This window comes from Triturus cristatus, chromosome 9 (genome assembly GCF_964204655.1).
Source record: "Triturus cristatus chromosome 9, aTriCri1.1, whole genome shotgun sequence".
NCBI lineage: Eukaryota > Metazoa > Chordata > Amphibia > Caudata > Salamandridae > Triturus > Triturus cristatus.
In genome coordinates this window covers 933,683,777-933,689,776 of record NC_140592.1, presented here as the reverse complement: position 1 = coordinate 933,689,776, position 6,000 = coordinate 933,683,777, and positions in this window count along the sequence as shown.

The window sequence follows — 6,000 nt, the reverse complement described above, 5'->3', positions numbered from 1 at the left end:
GAGGGATGCCACGCAGCATATTGCCCCTTTAAGAAGAAAAGGACCTGGGGGACTGGGTCTCCAGGGCCCAATTAGGATTGGGGATGGGGCTCCTGGTACCCCTGCCCTATAAAAAACATATGGGCCTGAGGCCAACCCTCACCACACATGTCCTTGGGGTTGGCTTTACATATGGTAATAAAATATTACTTTACGTTAAAAAAAATACAGGAAATTGATTGAAAAAATACAAAGGTTAAAGTAGCATTATAATTAAGTATCAGAAAAAGAATCTGTTTTTGCTTAAAAAAAATAATAATAATAACAATTCACTGAAAAGCCAAAGGTTAAAGTAACTTTATAGTTAGGTGAATATGTCAGTGACAACATTAATGTTTTGAACTAAAAAAACACAAAACATTCACCAGTTATAGTTAGCAGATATAACTATAACTTGTGCCCCCCCGCCATGCACTCCTTATGACCGCACATATTACATGACTCATGACATGTTCTATGACATGATTTATGACATCATCAGTGACATCTCGAATAACATTTTGTTATACATATATATTTGTATAAATAGGCATAACTCTCCACCTTGTCCAAGCAGGTTCTTGAACCTCAAATCAACACTAGTTTGATATCAACATAGAACTTATTCTTTCTAACCTTGGAGGAGGACCTCTCTGCTGCCTCTGGTGTCAAAGCGATCTGCTGGCCCTAGCTCCTGGGCTTATACTAAAGAACTAGTACTTATGCTTCACTTCTGGCCCCTCATCCATCACCTCGCTTCCTGATCCCTCATTTGTCATCCCTCCTCTAACATCACTAATCGATCATTCATGATTCCTTAGCGAGTGCAGAAAAATGTAAACAGCAAATAGATGTGATTAGATAGCAGCTGGTAGGAAACAGTTGGTATTACAGGGGTCTCCTGCTTTGAAAGGCACCTACCAGACAATGGAGAGAGGCATATATTTAAAATGGAAATGTAAAAAGAAAAGTGTCAAAATGAAGGTAAAAAAGTATAACTATATGAAAGGTATATCTAAATGAAATAATTGCAACCAAGGATAATGAGATAAAAATATAACAAAGGAAGAAAATAAAAAATAAAACTTTGTGCATCAGAAGAATTAAATGACCTTTCTCGAAAACATACTTGGTGAACATGTAAACTTTTATTTAAACTATTTTTTAAAACAGACATAGTTGTATGGGATCTAACTTTTGGTATTCACACATCTGAACTCCTTAGGCTGCGTCAGAAACTTGTACAACACAAAAATTGCTCGCTGTCACCACCTCGGTGCGTCACTTAATGGTTAGAGAAGCCTCTGAGGCTTTGACTTCCCACTTCCCTTTTAGATTGTTCACATGGTAAAGCTATTTAATCAGTTAGCTGCCATCTGGAAGCATGATAACAAACATCCCCGATGCCGCAGAATGCAATGGCAGATTATGCAATAGTACTATGTTTGGATTTTGCGACAGGCTTTTCTTTGAGGTTCTGTGAACCTTGTCATACTATTCAGAGGCAGGCTAGTCTCGCATGTTGGGTTTCCTTACTTTAAATGCTTCACTGCCAAAAGGACTCCAGACCGTCACGAGGATATTTACATGCTGAATACTTTTAATGTCTTCTATAAACGTGATTTTGTGATAAAACTGAAAACACGTCTGAATTTTCCTATCCCACCTGTTGAATTGCTCGACCAGTCGACCCACAAATAAACCAAGTAAGGTTCATGACCCAAGGGGAAAGCAGTGGGAGGCGCGTGCATTTTTTGTTTCATACTTGTATATACGTACTTTGTACAATGGCTGTTCGGTATTGGATTTGATATTCCACCTCCTGCCCGGAGATTGTCATGATGATGTGGAAATCTAAGCTTTTATGGGTATTCCACCGAAATATAGTCTCAGAAAATATTGCATGAACAAACCATTAAAGCTAAGTCAATCGTTTTTAACAGCTTTACAATGGAAGTTTAAAATAATCTTTCATTTAATTTTGTTTTTATTTTGCTATTTTATTGCATTGAGTGTGTATTTATTTTTTATTTTATGATATATTATCGAACATGTTTAAAAAAATCATTGTAATGTACATTTTCTCCAGATGCTGGGTTTATTGGGTGGGTAGTGTTTTTTCATTTTTATATAGATTGATTTTATGTGCTAACTTTGTTATATATTTAAGATTTTACATATTTGTTTAAATGTTTTTTTTTAATTATCTACTAAATGTACATTTTTAAATGGGAAAGGTGCAAAAATGTGACGACCATAGCAGGGAGGAACAATACCCAACCCTGAAAACTGTAGTATTGATGTTGTCTCTTTTATAAAATGTGATTAAGGAATTGTAATAATATCTATACCAACATTGAATGCACTGTATTACCATATATTGTACCACGCTTTTCTCAATAAGAATATGTTTAAAAAAAGTAACTCATGTTTTAAATTTTACATTCAGGTGGTGTAATTTATAAGGGGATTCGGTGGGTACTCTGTTAAATAAAATATTATTGAAAAGAGATTTATTATGAAACGTATTAATTGTGTAAACATATTAATGACCACTTACCTGTAAAATATTTCTTTTTATAATTCTTTAAACCATTATTTTATTATTTTTAACAGGCTGATGGGTTTGTGATGTGCTTGGCGGGCTAAATTTGTATTTATGCAGAAATTAATGTATTAAACATCCTTTTGTTTTGTACATTATTCTCTGGCACAGTTCTTTTGTAGATGTGTGTGTTCAGTTGCATGAGTATAAGGGGCACTGTTATCTTAAAAATGTTTTCTTAAAGTAGTTTCTTTTTTATCATTGCTATTACATTTATAAAAACAGAATCATAAAAATGGTATTAATGATCTTTAGGCTTTGCTATTTTACAATATTTTAATGTGTTCTCATATTATTTGGGTCTAGTGAATGTGATCCCACCCACACATATATGCACTTTCATCAATATTAATTAGACTGGATCTAGAATAGTAAATCTGACTCCCACCCCCTATTTGCGCAATTTCCCAGTAAAAGTTTTAAAGTATACATTTATTTTAAATCTTCACATTGCTTGTATTATATTAATTGTGGTTTAAATTGTTTTATATTTTTTATTATGTGGTTTAGTATTTGACATATAATAGTTTAAGAAATATGTTTTTAAATTAAAATGAATACATCTATATTTATATTGTGCTTGATTTAATATTTTTTTTTAAGTTATTAAGTGAATTTTTACATTTCTGGGAACTTTTGTTTTAATTACAATAATGTTATTTGCATTTATATACGTATACTTACCTATGTAATGCCAATATTTTTGCCCACAGTATTAGTCTGTATTCTTGTACTTTACAATATTTGTATGAAATATCAATATTTTGACCCTTAATGTTTTTTCTGTGATATTTTTGTGGTCGAGGTTATGTCATACACCCATTTAAAGAGTGGTTTCGGCTTTCTCTACTATCCTGGACAAACATTTGTGTACCAAATCAGCATCCTGTGAAAGTATATGGATTGTATAACAACGTTATCATTCCTTCCACAGGTTTATTTTTTATCCTTAATTCAGCCATAAATAATAAATGCCTCTGCTGTTCAAATAATAATAAAGGCAATGGCTTTGCTCCTAGCTAGAAGAGTATTGGCAGGCAGCGTTCCTCTATCTAAGTCAGCCATGTAGCTAAACACAAAATATTGGTAATAACTTCCTTTCAGTAAAAGGAAGTTACTTTCGTAGAAGTGTACAAACTAAAGGTTATTGCAATGGCATTTGTTTACAATTTCAGAAAACAGATAAGCATGGAAGTCATCCAGTGTCCTCTATTTTTTAATTTTGAGAATCCAAAGACCTTAGTGTCAGGTAATAGGTGCACTGTCTACTGACATAAGTAAAACAAATACAAGCTGGGTGCATGCCACACCCACTGTTTTCTCCAATTAGCTTAATGTATGGAAAGTGTATAAAAGACCCTAGCAACTTGGGTTGGGCAAGCAGACTGATTGGTTGCTGGTCAAAGATGGCGATAATCAGGACTCGATTAGAGTCTGACTGGCTCACAGGTTGGCAAGAGTCTTCACATGAACTAACAAATCTTATGCTAAACTAATACATCAAGCTATGAGCCAACATTTAATAATATGGTTAGAGAGCTATGCTAAAAGGTTAGGAATGTATGATGAGCAGTGCTAGGAGTGTATCTAGCTTTCACCCTTATGTCATTTTTGATTACTAAAATGATTATAATTAAAAAAGCAATTATTTTTCCAGTAATGTATACAGGAATAAAACATTATGGCGGGTGTTGCCGGCAATATGCAGCAGTAGAGGCTAGCTCCTGGCCCGCCAATTTCATCCTCAGCCATCCTCCAACCCTACAATCGCTATGACCCTCCAAACAGCCAGTATCCTGCTCAGGCTAGATGCAGGGAAGTAGTGAAGCCTTCGTTGGATGATTTGAACACTGAGACACCGATGTTTGGTGAGGCGTCCCTGCGCAAGGCCTGATACCCCACAGGGGTCTCCATCTATGCCAGGCATCGCCCTCCCCCCCCGACTGCGGGTGCGTCCAGCATTGCGCCTCGCCCACCACCACCAAGAGAGAGGTACGGCCCGATTACCCCGGTGCTGGCTATGCTGAAGGGAGCCCAAGCAGGTGGCAGTCAACCACCTCTAGAGGAGCACGTTGCCAGGAACTAACTAGGGCAGCCTCCGACTCTGTGGGGGCTCGGAGAGTGGGCAGCGCAACCTTGCAGGGAGTGACCCCTTGCCCTATCCCCTTGAGGATGCAGACACGGAGGTGTCCCTTCCTACGGACACAGCCCTTCCAAAGTGGTCCAGGCTAGGACCTGTGGCCCAGAGTGCACTGGACGAGCTGAGCACCGTAGCAGGGAGGCCCATGTGAACAAAGGCCCCTGTCACCCCCCTACCACATGAAGGCACTCTCCAGCAAGGTTGCCTTGAGGCCAGGAGAGCCCCTCACCGCAAAATTGGCCTATCAGGAGTGCCAAAGGCTCACATGATGATGGTGGAAGCGGAGGCACCACAGTGAGTGCACCGTAGGAGGGAATGAGCTCAAATGCATGCACCAGAGGCCACCTGAGGTGCCTTGACTCTCCCCCCGGGACACAATAGAGGTGACTCTGAAGGGGACTTGGGAGGCTGATTGAGACGTGGGTGTCAGAACCCTCCCTCTCTACACCATTCTCCCCCCCAAGCCTGGTGACTGAATAATGGAGCCTGCAAAGGGACTGACTCTGCGGTCCCTCCTTGAGACGTGTAGAAACAGAAGACCCCATGGGGTCATCACTGAATTGAGAGGTCGAACTCCCCGGGGTGAGCACACATGGCTAGAAAGACACCCAGGATCATCTACTGACTTTGTGTTAGGAGGCTTTTTCCTGGGGGCAGGGGAAGAGACAATGCATAGACTTACTTGTTGCCCTGACCTGGGGTGTGTGCTGCTGGCGTTCCCCAATGCTAAACTGCAACGGAAAAAGACAGGGTGCAACATGGGGCCCAACAGACAAAGATCAACCAATTCACAGCCACTGGAATGGGAGTGTCTGCGGAGTGAGGCTGCAGGGGCCCTATAGGTGCCCCAGGGGCCTCCAGGAGCCCAGATACTGGTGGCGATCAAGACCTCCATGGCAAATGTGCGGGAAAAGATTGACTCGGTCTCCCTGGATGTTAACCTCCTTAGGGCAGACCTATGTAAAGTCGCATAAAGATCCTGTCACCTCTTAAAGCTAAGGTGGGTACCCTCACTGCACAGACGCAAAAGCTGGAAATACGGACTGAAGACATGGAAGGTACGACCAGAAGATGCAATCTACGCTTTGTGGAGTTCCCAAAAACATCAAGAGAACTACACCTGAACTATTCGTAGAGAGGTGGCTGAGAGACCAATGCAAATCTAAAGGGGTTCGCCTGCTACTAAGTATAATTCCAAAGGCAGGGATAAATAACTCAAAATCTACAAAATTCCTAG